The sequence below is a fragment of the Sciurus carolinensis genome, chromosome X (genome assembly GCF_902686445.1).
Source record: "Sciurus carolinensis chromosome X, mSciCar1.2, whole genome shotgun sequence".
Lineage (NCBI taxonomy): Eukaryota > Metazoa > Chordata > Mammalia > Rodentia > Sciuridae > Sciurus > Sciurus carolinensis.
This window is the reverse complement of record NC_062232.1, coordinates 131,246,438-131,260,721: the sequence shown is the minus strand read 5'-3', so window position 1 is coordinate 131,260,721 and position 14,284 is coordinate 131,246,438. Positions and strand designations below refer to the sequence as shown.

Below are 14,284 nucleotides of genomic sequence, written 5' to 3'. Positions count from 1 at the left end.
GGGGAGATAGCTCAGTTGGTAGAGTGCTTGCCTTGCAAGCACAAGGCCCTGGGTTCAATCCCCAGCACCGCAAAAATAAATAAATAAATAAATAACATTCATTGCTTGATATTATTCTGTTTAGGTTTTCTATATTTTCCTAGTTCAATTTGGGTTGCTCATATATGTTTAAAATTGTGTCCATTTATTCTAGGTTTTCCAACTTATTGGAGTATAAGTTTTCAAAATAGTCTCTAATGATCCTCTGGATTTCTGTAATGTTTGTGGTTATTTTTCCTTTATTTATCTCTCATTTTATTAATTTGGGTCTTCTCTCAGTTTCCTTAGGTTAGTTAGGCTAAGGGTTTATCATTCTTGTTTATCTTTTCATAGAACCAACTTATTTCAGTGATCCTTATATTGCTTTTTTATTCTTCATTTCATTGATTTCAGTTCTGCTCTTATTTGCTTCTATTGGTTTTGGTTTAGTTTCTTCTTATTTTTCATGGGTGTTGAGATATATCATTAGGTTGCTTAATTTGGATCTTTCTGATTTTCTTAGGTAGGCACTCATAAGATTTCCTCTTAGAACCACCATTCTAGAGGTTCTAATATATTACATTACTATTATCATGTTTTAAATTTCTACTGGGATTTCTTCTACCACAAACTCATCATTCAAAAGTGTATTGTTGGGCTGGGGATGTAGCTCAGTTGGTAGAGTGCTTGCCTTGCAAGCACAAGGCCCTGGATTCAATCCCCAGCACCACAAAAAAAAAGTGTATTGTTCAATCTCCATCAGTTCACAGAGTTTCTGTAGTTTTTGTGTGTATGTGTTGATTTCTAATTTCATTTATTATGATCAGATAATATGCAAGAAATTACATTCTTTTTTGTATTAGGTAAGAGTTGCTTTATGGTCTTAAATATTGTCTAGTTTAGAGAAAACTCCACAAGCAACTGAGATTAAAGCAAATTTGTCTCTTTTTGAATGGAATATTCTATAGATATCTGTTAAGTCCATTTTATTTATAATATTTTTAAGTCCGAACAGTCTATATTGAGTTTATGTCTGGATGACCTATCTATTGGTGAGAAATCACACAGTTTTATTGTACTGGAGTCTGAGCCTTTAACTGGAGTAGTATCTATTTTATGTAATTATGTGTACCAATGTTTGGGGCATAAATATTTACTATAGCTGTATCTTCTTGTTTGATTGTTCCCTTTGCCAGTATGACATGACCTTCATTCACTCTTCTGATTAATTTTGGCTTGAAGTTGGCTTTGTTGGATATGAGAGTCACTACTTCTGCTGGTTTTCAGGCTCAATTTGCAAAGTATATCAATTTCCATCCTTTTGCTTTCAGCCTGTGGCTTTGCCTGTAAGGTGAGCGTCTTACAAACAACATATAGTTTGGTCTTGTATTTTAACCCATTCTTTCAGCCTGTGTCTTTTAATTGGAAAGCTGAGACCATTTATGTTCTATGTTACTATGGAGAGATGTTTATCAACTCCTGCCATTTTGGTTTATTTATCATGTTTAATTTCGTCCTCTTATTCATTTGATTAGCTACTCTTCAAATGAGATTTTTTCATTTGAAAGTGTTGGTTTGTTTTTATTTATTTTGTGCATTTTGTTTCTTTAAATATTTTTTGTAGTGCCTGCTTAGTAGTTGTGAATTCTTTTAGTTTCTGTTGTCTTGAAAGGTTTTTATTTCATCTTTAATTATAAAGGATAGCCTTGCTTGGTATAGCAATCTTGTTAGTTATTTTCTGAAAGGGCTTGGAACACATCATCCCAAGTCCTCCTGGATTTTAGAAGTTGTGCCAAGAAATATGAAGTAATTCTAATTGGCTTCCCTCTAAATGTGACCTGGTGTTTTCTCTTGAAGCTTTTAAAATCCTAGCATTGTTCTTTATGTTAAGTATTTTAGTTAAAATTTGCAGTGGAGAGGTTCTTCTTTTATCTTGTGTATTTGGGGTTTTGAATGCGTACTGAATATCGATGTCCATCTCATTCTCAAGATTTAGAAAATTTTGTTATTATTTCCCTAAAGAGGTTATCCATGCCTTTAGCCTGCATCTGGCATTCCTCAAAATTCCAGTGATTCTTAAATTTGGTTTCTTAATGTTGTCCTAAATTCATGTATATTCTGGTCATGGTTACTTGTTTTCTTTTCTTTAATACTATCTGAATGTTCAAGTCTGGCACTTGTCTTTCAACTCTGAGATTCTGTCTTCGGTATGGTCCACTTTATTAGAGACACTTTTAAGTGAACATTTTATTTGATTTTTTGTGCCTTTAATTTCTAAAATTTTTGTTTGGTTCTTTTCAATATCTCTATCTCCTATTAAATTTCTCATTCATATCCTGTATTGACTTCCTTAATTAATTCAGTTGTTTTTCTGTGTGCTCTTGGAATGCATTGATCATTTTTATAATCATTGTTTTGAATTCTTTTCTGGTATTGCATTCACTTCAATATCTTTGATGTCAGTTTTTGGTGAATTATGAACTTTAGCAGGTGTCATATTGCCTTACATTTTCGTATTTCTTGTATTGATGTGTTGGGTTTTATGCATGTGTTGGAATGGATTGGTCTTCCTCTCTTACTTGTGGGTCTTTTAAGGCACAGCCTTCACTTGCCAATGTGTTCTGGGACATCCAGTAGTTATGAATTTTTCAATATATTTCCAAATGGGTTTTCCAGTACAGTTTTTCTGCTAGTTTTTGGTGATGATTATTGCATTTTGATACAGTATACATTGCGTCAGAGCTTGAGGATTCCACTTTCCCTGTAGATCTCAAAAGAATGGGGTCCTTCTTGTGAATCTGGAAATTATGTTTTATAGAGCATGATATCTGGGGGTACATGCTCTATGTCTGCTCTTCTTTACTAAACAACTCTGTCTATTCTAAACGCATTAAGGGAATGATGTATATTGAAACCCCTCATAGGCGTGGTGTCCACAGTCTTCATATTTATTCTCGGTGTTTTTGCTGTAGGTCCCCCTAGATGTTCCTATTTTGACCTGATCATAAGTTTTGGATTTTTCTTGTTTCCTTTTCTTTTTTTGTATTAAAGAATGAAGTTGGTGCTAAATTTGTGTGTGGAGCAAGGTGCACTGTCACTTGTCTGGGTTTAGCTCAGCAGCAGTCTCTGCTCTGTGAGCTTGTAGTTCCCTAGATTCCCAGTACCCCATGGAAAAGCCAATAGCAACAACAGAAGCAAACTATACAGTATTAAAATAAGTACCTGGTGCCTACAATGACATCTAAAACACTAATTACCACAAAACAGGAATAGTAGGGTCAGCAGTTGCCAACAGCAAAAATAATAAGAATCTGTGGATTAGATCTGGCATTAAACAGCAGGTCAATTATACCATCCATAGTACTAATAACTGCAAAAGCATGAATGATAGGGCAAAGAATTATATAAACTAAATAGTTCTAGGAGATGGTAAAATATAGTTCATTAACAAAAGAAAATGTGATAGGAAGTTAGAACAGAGTTTACAATGTTCAAAATATTAACAATGCAGAAGAGATGTAGCTAGGTGATGGCTATAAAGGAGGAGAAAATAAAAAAGTAAGTAAACAGAGAGAAAGAGAAGACAAAAGAATTTGGCTATTAGAAGAAGAAAAAAAAGAAAGAAAAAAAAAAAGAGAGAAGCAATCAAAAACAAAAATAAAATAAAATAAACAAAACCCCAACACTTAAATAAGAAGACAAATAACTCATAAAAAAGTTAAAATGAGAAAAAAGAAACATATATATGTATAAACATATATATAAGCAAAGATTTTGTACTTTATTAAGTACAAAAAACAAAGAGTTTTTACTTTTAAGATAATTTCTCAAATTTTCTGCTGTCTTTATTAGGTTTTTGTGTCATTTTGTTTTGGAGAGGTTTGTACTTCATTTTCTGTTTGTTGGTTGGTTTTTGTAGTACTGGTGATTGAACCCAGGGCATTCTGTCACTGATCTACATCCCCAGCCCTTTTATCTTTTTATTTTGTGACAGGGTTTTGCTATTTTGGAGGCTAGCCTCTAACAACTTACAATCCTTCCTCAGTTCCAGAGTCTGTAGGATTACAAGCATGCACCACTTCGCATGGCTTTATTAGGTTTTTTCATTACTTAGTAAAGCTAAGTAAGCTTCATTTAATTTTACCCAAGTTCATACTACTCAAGAACACTCCCAATTTAAAAAAAAAAAAAAAAACTCTCTACAGGTCTTTATGTCCTCACTATTAAAAATACCTTGGTCGTTAAGGCAGAGGACTTAAAGAAAGAGAAATAGTTCTTTAACAGGGCTTGTCCTCAATATAAGTTAAAGTAGAAAAACATGGCCTGAAATGAAATCTCAAATTTTCACTAACCAAGTTTTAAATTTGACCTTTGGGATTTTAAACAACAGAGACAAGACAGAAAAACTAAAAATCCCAAAGGGGATGAACACAGACATAAGGAAAAGCCCAAATACTAGTTTTAGCATTGGCCAATAGGCCTCTGCGGCCTTAGACTTACACAAAGGTTCCATATGAAAAAAAGGAGGAATATCTTGAGACTTGAAGGCTGCTATCATTACAGAAAGCCTAAACAGTGAAATAAGAATGACCCAAAAAGGGTTCACCCACACCCGCATTGTGCCCCTTCTGCAAAGATGGAAGTGGGAGTATCTTGGCTGGCCTCAGTAGTTCGTGTTTCTTCCTTTCATTAAAAACAGCAATACAGCCAGGCATAGTGGCATATGCCTGTTATCCCAGTGGTTCGGAGGCTGAGGCAGGAGGACCTCGAGTTCAAAGCCAGCCTCAGCAACTTAGGGAGACCCTAAGCAACTCAGTGAGGTCCTGTCTCTAAATAAAATATAAAAAAGGCTGGGGATGTGGCTCAGTGGTCAAGTGCCCCTGAACTCAATTGCCAGTGCCCAAAAAACAAACAAAAATCTCCAGAAACACCCATGATATGCCCCATCCATGGTGGACCACAAAAAGTGAAGAAAGATGATCAGGTCAAATGGAGAAAATGGAGGCCGATTTTGGTCTGGGAATTTGGAAACTGCCTCTGGGAGATTGGAATGTTCATGTCTCCAGAGCCCTTTGATGGGTCAAGATTACCTGCCTATACTACCCTTCCCAAAAGGTTAATGAAGCAACTCTTGAGCAGACAGGGAGTTGCTAATTAATGCCCTCTGGGCTGCTGCTCCCTTCCTGCCCAGCATTCCACCTTGGCCCTTCCTGCTTCTCACCTTCTGACAACCCCACCAGCATCTCCCAGTTACTATACAGGATAGTGGGAAATGAACAAGATAAGGGAGAAGAATGCAGGAGAACAAAGGAAACTAGATATATAAAAGGGACAGGACTGCCTCAACCCACAGATTCCACCTTTGGGTCCCCTTCTTCCTCCTGGGAGAAGTCTATTTAATATTCTTTAAATAAAGCTTCTTTCTACTCTACACTTGCCTTGGCATTTCTCTGGTGTTATACACCAACATCTGAAGAAGCAGGACTCATCAAGGTAACCAGTAGTATCAAAAGGACAATAATACTAGTCCCAAAAGACCCATTTAAATCCTGTCCTTGGTCATACAGGAAGACTTGTTATTGGACCTCTATTTACAGAAGTTTTCCTCCATGCTTAGGCTACCTTGTGCATACAGTCTTTTCCCTGTGCAGAAACTTAGGGTAACCTCACATCAAGTCACTACAACCTGATCATCAAAATTGCACATAAGCACAAGCATTGATACTTCATAGATAACAGATGTGTCCTTTAACATAACTTTCCAGACTCCTCACAGTTACAATAGTCATTTCTGCTTGGAATGGTGCTCTGGCAGTGCTACATCCTTGTTTAGCCAGCTCTTTTATGTCACCTCCTGCACAATATGATTGCAGACCTCTTTACAGATCATCCCACCACACATTCATTGACACCTTTCATTACAAGTTTCTCTGGGAGGCACCCAAAATCACCAGACAAATTAACATTCCTTGCCTGGCCCTCTTGCCAGCCACCACTCTCACCACTTGTTACCATTATGAGTACCAACACCCCCAATTCCAGTGAATATATACAGGCATGGCTTATGACTAGATGTCCCTCCAACTTCTCAGGACCCTAGCTCCTCTGCAGGACAAATGCATACCTCTGCCTTTCCTCCAAATTAAGAGGAGTCTGTATCCCAGCTTTTGTTGTTCCTAAAATAGACATAGCCACTTCCTTTGCTCCCATCCCCTTATCTACTTCACCCCTACTCCATACCAAGTGGTATCTCATCCTTATTCCCTTATTGGTGGTAAGGAGAAATATTGGAGAATGATATTGGCCAAAATATTATTAAACCCAGGGGCATAACCTCTGAGCCACATCCCCAGCCCTATTTATTTTGTGTGTGTTTTATTTAGAGATGGGGTCTCACTGAGTTGCTTAGCACCTCACTTTCGCTGAGGCTGGTTTTGAGTGGCGATCCTCCTGCCTCAGCCTCCTGGCTGCTGGGACTATAGGCATGAACCACTGTGCCTGGCAACAAGTACACTTATAAATGCTTATCCTATTTATAGAAAACCTATTTACTCATTTTAACAGTTATTCTCAGATTATACATGAAAACCAAGGAAGGCACAAGAATTGGAAAAGAAATAAAACTATTTACATATAAAGTACTGATAACAGCAAAGTAGAACAGTTGCAACAGAGGGCAAATATGGTCTCATCAATTCACACTGCTGTTCATCACACTGAAAATCACAGTGATGGAACTGTTTCAGATATCACATGAATTGATATATTGTGACATTTAATTTTATATTTTTTTACCAGTGGCTATCCATCATATCAAACCAAAACAAAATAGAAAGAGAAAATCAGACTTCAAATGTTGAAGTTTCAAGGCAGAATGGATAGTGGATTTCTTAGCTATCAAATTAGATGGCAAACTAATGTATTTTTGTATTTACTATGTGATGACACTATAGCTGTCAAAGGAATACAATTTACATTAACATGACCAAACTGAAAACTCATTACAATATTCCTAACTCATAGGTAAGCAACAGACAGAAATATTCAAACACTTAAATTGTAATATTTCATCACAGTATAACTTTTCCACAAAAATTTTTTTAATTAAGAGGTTTAAATCAAAATATGCTATTAGGCAGTACATTTGCTAGTCAAATGAGAAAATGAGGGGTAAAAGGAACTGATAAAAGAAACTTTTGGGGGCTGAGATGTGACTCAGTGGTAGAGCACTTGCCTCACACACATAAGGCACTGTGCTAGATCCTCAGAACTGCATTAAAAAATAAATAAAATAAAGGTATAAAATTTTTTAAAAGAATTCAAAGTAACTTTGGAAAAACTTTTCACAAAAAACATGACTAAAGACAAATAAAACTGTACATAAACACTATTCTTATTGAAAAAGTTGTTTCTCAAAGAGATATGGATAAACAATTATGAAACAATCACAGGTGTATGCTAAAAATGAAAAATACGTAAATGTATACAGTGAATGTGAAGAGTCAATTTTTTCACTATTGGAGAAGTTCCATGTAAAGAAGGGAAGAAGGGTAGGCTGAATTATGTGGGATATGTTAAATTCAGAGACATCAGTATGTACTCATTTTTAGCTTAGTATTATTAGAGAAAAATAGATATGAAAATAATTATATGTGTATATAATATAGGACTAGCCCTGAGTCCTGAGAAAGCCCCAGTACCAACAGCACACCCAGTGCCAAGATCTTCTCCAAGAAAAGTCAGGGGTCCTTGGAGAAATGGCTGCTTCTAGGACTAGGGTATGGAAAATACAAGATGAGGAAGTACCGAAAAGTACAAAGGAGAGAGAAGAGTCATTCTGAAAGATCTCCCAGTGACCAAAGCTGGAAAAGTTTGAGAAATAAATACTACAGATTGGATTATAACCCAGTGTATAAAACTTTTAGAAACTATCACAAACCAGAGGAGGCTAAAAAGACATGAAGAATAAGTATAATATGGTATGTAGATGGGGGTCTCAGAAAAAAAAAGTCACTAGGTAAAAATTAATGAAATAAAGTGGGAATTTTATTAATATGTCAATGTTGCTTCCTCACTTTTTACAAATGTACCAGGGTCACATAAGATGTTAAGTAAACAAAACAGAACAAAACTTGGGTGAGGACACAAAACTGTCTGTGCTATGTTTATGACTGTTGTAAATGTAAAATTATTCCAAATTTGAAAGTTTATTTTAATTAAAAAAACTATGTTCACAGATTGATATCAGTATTTGACACTGTTTAAACTGTATTTTCAAAAATGAAATGTGTTATGTCTTATTACATATCAATATTAACAGATGAACATTTGAATTGATTTTGATGGTAGTAACCACTAATTAACCAAAATGTTATACAAGAGTTGTGATCTCAGTAGTAGACCTATAGCACCAAAAATTGTATTCCATTATTGTATTTTGAATTTATTTTACTAATCAGTTTTCTATTACTGTACCAAACGTGAGATAATTTACTTAAAAAGATTAAAGGCTTATTTTAGCACACAGTTTTGGAAGTTTTAGTCATAACTGATTGACCCCATTGCTTTTGGACCTGCGCCAATGCAGCATATTATGATGGGGAGCAGAGAAAACTGTTCACCTCGTGGCCAACATGTGAAAAAGAGAAAGAAGAAATGGTGCAGCACCACTATCTCTTTCAAGGCATGCCCCCAATAAACTGGAAGATCTCCCACTAAGTCCCACCTCTTAGAGTTTCCACCACCTCCTAATAGTGCCAAACTGGAGACCAACCTTTAATGCTTGGGTCTTTGGTGGACATTCCAAATCCAAACTATAGTATTCATCATTAAAAATTTTGTTCAACCACAAAAATGGAATCCTAACTAGAATAAGTTATACTCCATGTATGTATACTATATGAAAATACACTCTACTGTCATATATATACATATATATATATATATATATATATATATACACAATACATTTTAAAAGGACCAGGATAAAAAAAATTGTGGTCATTGTTTTATTCTCTTATGTAAATCTACATAATCTCAATTTTGCCTCTTAATCCATCAAATTTAAAATATTTACTTTCTAGTTCTTTGCAGAAGAAGATTGCCAACTCCTGCAGAATTGTCAACCCCTAGAGAATTGATGATAAAACAACATTTTTTAAAAAGTTCTTTAGAGGGCTTACTCAGAGTACTTCTCTGAATGGTAATTACCTGCCTTCTTTTTCCAGTCCCTGGGAAAACAAGGAACTCAGTTGATGCCCCTTTCTAAATGGGTGAGTTCTATTCCAATGTCATCTCTGCCTAAGGCTGGTTGGTCAATTTCCATAACAGTTTTGATATTAACATCTTTTCCATGGCGAAAGTTTTTATGTATTCAGCATTCATATTCTACAAAGAACTTGCTAAGATCCATAATAGTAAATGTAAAAGATTCATTTGGGGCCGGGTGTGGTGACCCATGCCTGTAATCCCAGTGACTTGGGAAGCTGAGGCAGGAGAATCACAAGTTCAAAGCCAGCCTCAGCAAAAGTGAAGCACTAGTTCTCTAAATAAAATAGAAAATAGTGCTGGGGATATGGCTCAGTGGTTGAATGCCTCTGAGTTCGATCCCTGGTACCAAACAAACAAACAAACAAAAAAAAAACATTCATTTTGGATCACTATATTCCAATAATGAATATTAGCATTCATCTTTCCATTATTAAGCTGAACCAAATAGGAAATTCCTCCCTCATCAACACTCATGAGATTTTTATTTGAAAAAAAATTACCATGTCAAAAGAAAAAATAAAATTACTATACAGAAATCAATACCCTTCATATCTTAAAGAGTGATGAGTTAAAGGACAAGATAGTAAACACAATTTACAAAGGTAGTAAAGATGACATATTTAGGAAAAAACAACAGGAAAGCTTAAACATTACTAAACAACAAAAGTGAAGAGTTGCAATGGACCCACCATTTGACCCAGTTATCCCACTCCTCGGCCTATACCCAAAGGACTTAAAATCAGCATACTACAGAGATACAGCGACATCAATGTTCATAGCTGCTCAGTTCACAGTAGCCAGATTGTGGAACCAACCTAGATGTCCTTCAATTGATGAATGGATAAAGAAACTGTGGCATATATATACAATGGAATATTACTCCGCCATGAAGAATGATAAAATTATGGCATTTGCAGGCAAATGGATGAAATTGGAGAATATCATGCTAAGTGAGATAAGCCAATCTCAAAAAAACCAAAAGACGAATGATCTCACTGATAAGCGGATGATGACACATAATGGGGGGGTGGGAAGGAGGCAAGAATGGAGGAAGGAAGGACTGTATAGAGGAAAAAGAGGGGTAGGAGGGGTGGGGGGGAAGGAAAAAATAAGAGAATGAATCAAACACCATTACCCTATGTAAGTGTATGATTATGCTGGTATGCCTCTACTTCATGTACAGAGAAACAAGATGTATCCCATTTGTTTACAATTTAAAAAAAGAGTTGCATATACAGAAAGGTTTCCTTTTTTCTTAGGTAGGATGAAATATGTCATTTTTCCCTAATTGAAAATGTAAATGTGTTGCAGATTAAAGGTTAACATTTCTAATATAAAACAAAACTCTTAAGAATGAGAGACAAAGGATCAAAAATCCAATTCAAAATCACACATTTTCTCAGTATATCTTTTTAAAAATATTTTATTTAGTTGTAGATGGACACAATACCTTTATTTTATTTATTTGTTTTCATGTAGTGCTGAGGATGGAACCCAGTGCCTCACATGTGCTACAAGTGCTCTACCACTGAGCCACAGCCCAGCCCAATTTTTCAGTATATAGTCATTAAGTCAAAAAACATAACTCAGAAGACTGCATACCACACTATCTTCTTGTAAAAAAATAAAGGAAAAGAAATGAATACAAACATGGCTATTTGAACAGAAAGAAACAGAAGAGATAAACAAAAGAATGTGGTTAGCTACAAGAGGCGAAGTGAAAGGAATGGAGAAGAGGGGGTGTTTTAGCCTGTTGTGTACTCCTTTTAGTAATATTGACATTTATAATCATGTTAATGTTCTACATATCAAAAAGAAAAGATAAAATCAAGGATAGGAGAAAAATAATCCTAAAACTACATGAAAACGAATAAATCCAACTGTATTTCAAGTGATTAACAATCATACTCAAAGGGGGAAAAAACTAATCCTAGTATTTTTATTTCATTTTCTTTGAGGTTTTTGTTTTTTGTTTTGTTTTGTTTTTGGTATTGGAGATTTAACCCAGGGGGTTTAACCACTGAGCCACATCCCCAGTCCTTTTTATTTTTTTACTTAGAGACAGGGTCTCCCTAAGTTACTTAGGACCTCACTGAGTTGCTGAGGCTGGCTTTAATTTGTGATCCTCCTGCTTCAGCCTCCAGAGCTGGTGGGATTACAGGTGCATACTACTACACCCACCACTTCACCACTTCCAGTATTTTTCAAGTACAGTCCAGTTGGCTGTCTAGTCTCAACCTAAAGAATAAAGCAACAGCAAAATGCCTTGAATTCTAACTGTGCTTGGTTTTTAAAAGGATATAAGACTACCAATTCTGAAATTATTTTTTGAGGCTTTTTTTAATTGTTAAGAAAAAAGACTACTTGGAATGATGAACATGTTTGAAATTGGTCACAGTATTTGCCAAAGAAAAATGATAAAATTCTATAAACGAGTCACAGTATATTAACCAAAGGAATAAACATTAAATATACTTCAGATTCTAAAGTTTTAGAATATTTGACATGAAGATTTATTGATTATAGAAGGGAAATTTCCTCAATAACTATTTATTATAGAGTGGATAATTTCCTCATTAAAAGACACACATAGAATGGAAGGTTCATAAAGGCAGAGAACACACCAAGCACAGAGAGGGTTCTCCAGGAATATTTGTTAGATGAGTGAATGAATAATATAAATTAATATTTGAATAAATGGAAAATGGTTAATATAATAAGATGAGGAGAGTATAATTGGCTATTCACCTGAAAAATATAAAGTTAAAATCCTTCCTCAAATGCAAAAATGCATTTCCAAATGGATGAAAGATTTTAACTGTAAAAACATACTTATAAATGAAGATAATAGAGGAGAATACTTTGATTAAAATAAAATGGGGTTATGGCCAGGGGTGTAGCTCAGTGCAACAGTGTTTGCCTAGCATGTATAAGACCCCAGTTTCCATCTTCAGCACCAGAAACATTTTTTTAAATTAAGTGAGTTTAGGAAGTTCTTCCTCAACAAGCTAAAAAATAATAATGATAAGCAGAGCATAAATTTCACATTTAAGCAAAATATAAAGTATTTTTAATATTTAAACAACTACCATTATTTAAAATTCGTAATATAAATCATGGACTTGGAGAAAATATTTTCAATCCATGGAACAGAGAAATAGATAAATTCCTTCTATACAAACAGGCACTACAAATGAGTAAGGCAGGATGGACTTCTAGCACGAGAGCTTTAAACTCATGAAAGTTATTTTTTAAACAGTCATTGAAGGGCTGGGGTTGTAGCTCGGCAGTAGAGTGCTTGCCTAGCATGTGTGAGGCACTGGGTTCACTTCTCAGGGCCACATATAAATAAATAAACAAAAAAAATTTAAAGCCTCTGGGAATGGTACTAAGGGAAAACTCAAATAAAGATATACCCAGGCTGTGGTTGTGGCTCAGTGGTAGAGCACTTGCCCAGCATGTGTGAGACCCTGGGTTCCATTCTTAGCACCACGTAAAAATAAATAAATAAAATGACAGTATAAAAAAATAAATTCCCATTCAAAAAAATCTACAACAAATTGACCCCCCCAACCAAGACTATTCTCCCACTTTCCCATTCAGCATTTGCAAGTCCCTGTGTCCAATCCCTAATACTACAAAATAAACAAATGTAATGCATTCTATTGATATAATGAAAACAAAAATCACATGATAATCTCATGCAGAAAAGCACTTGACAGAATCATAAGTAATACACTAAAAATAACTATTAAGACTAATTAACAATTTCAGCAAGGGTGGATGATATAAAATCAATATACAAAAAACAATAGTATTTTATACACTTGCAATAAGCAACCAAAAGTGAAATTAAGAAAACAATTTCCTTCATAATAACATCAAAAATAGGATACTTAGGAATAACTTAGCTAAAGAAAGTACAAGATTTACACACCTAAACTATAAAAACATTCTCAGAAAACTTAAATAAATGTAAACATATATTATGTTCATTCATTGGAAGATTTAATTTGGGGGGAGACAGCAAGTCTCCAAATTGGTGTAAAGAGTTAATGCAATCTCAATCAACATTCTAGCTGCCTTAATTTGGGAAATTGACAAACTGATCTTAAAATTCTTAAAATTGTAGAATTGCAATGGGGCCCCAAATCTTGTAAAGGAAGAATACAGTAGGAGGTCTTACACTTCCAATTTCAAAAATTAACATAAGCAACAATAGTCAAGATAGTGTTGTACTGGCATCACAGTAGACATCTAGAACAATGCAATAAAATTGAGAGTCCAGAAATAAGCCCAACTATGTATGGTAAATTGATTTTCAACAAGAGTGTCAAAATCACTCAACAGAGGAAGAATTGTCTCTCCAAGAAAAGGTGATGGGACAACTGGATTTCCATATACTAAAGAATGAACCTGGGTCCCTCTCATATCATATAAAAAGTAATTCAGAATGGATCATACACCTAAATGTAGGAGCTAAAATGAAACACTTCTGAGAACAAAGCATAGGAGTAAATTTTCATGACCTTGGACAACTACTTAGACATGACCCAAGAAGCAAATGCAACAAAAGGAAAATGACAGGTGCTCCTCAGGTTGCAATGGAGTTATGTCCCAACAGGTCTAGCATAAATTGAAAATAACATGCCAAAAATGCACCTATCATAGTGAACATCATAGATTAGTAAAACAGAAGACTATAGAGTATCACTGTTTTCTCTCATAATCACATGACTGACTGGAATCTGTGGTTCACTGTCCCTGCCCAGAATTGAAGATACTCTGTCAAATATCTATATTATATTTTGTTAGCTCATGAAAATATTAAAATTCAAAATTTGAAGTACAGCTTGTACTTTTGAAGAAACTATGAAGAATGGTACCATTTTTGTTCCATCATAAAGTAAAAAAAAAGGGCTGGGGATATTAACTCAGTTGGTAGAGTGCTTGCCTCGAAAGCACAAGGCCCTGGGTTCAATCCCCAGTACCGCAA

General features: G+C 35.0%; 1 non-coding gene across 1 annotated transcript; it reads left to right on the top strand.

The window, feature by feature from the left end:
- Positions 1-14,209: 14,209 nt before the first annotated feature.
- Trnas-cga (transfer RNA serine (anticodon CGA)) lies at positions 14,210-14,284 on the top strand. The gene has a single exon. It is a non-coding gene; the product is annotated as a tRNA-Ser (tRNA).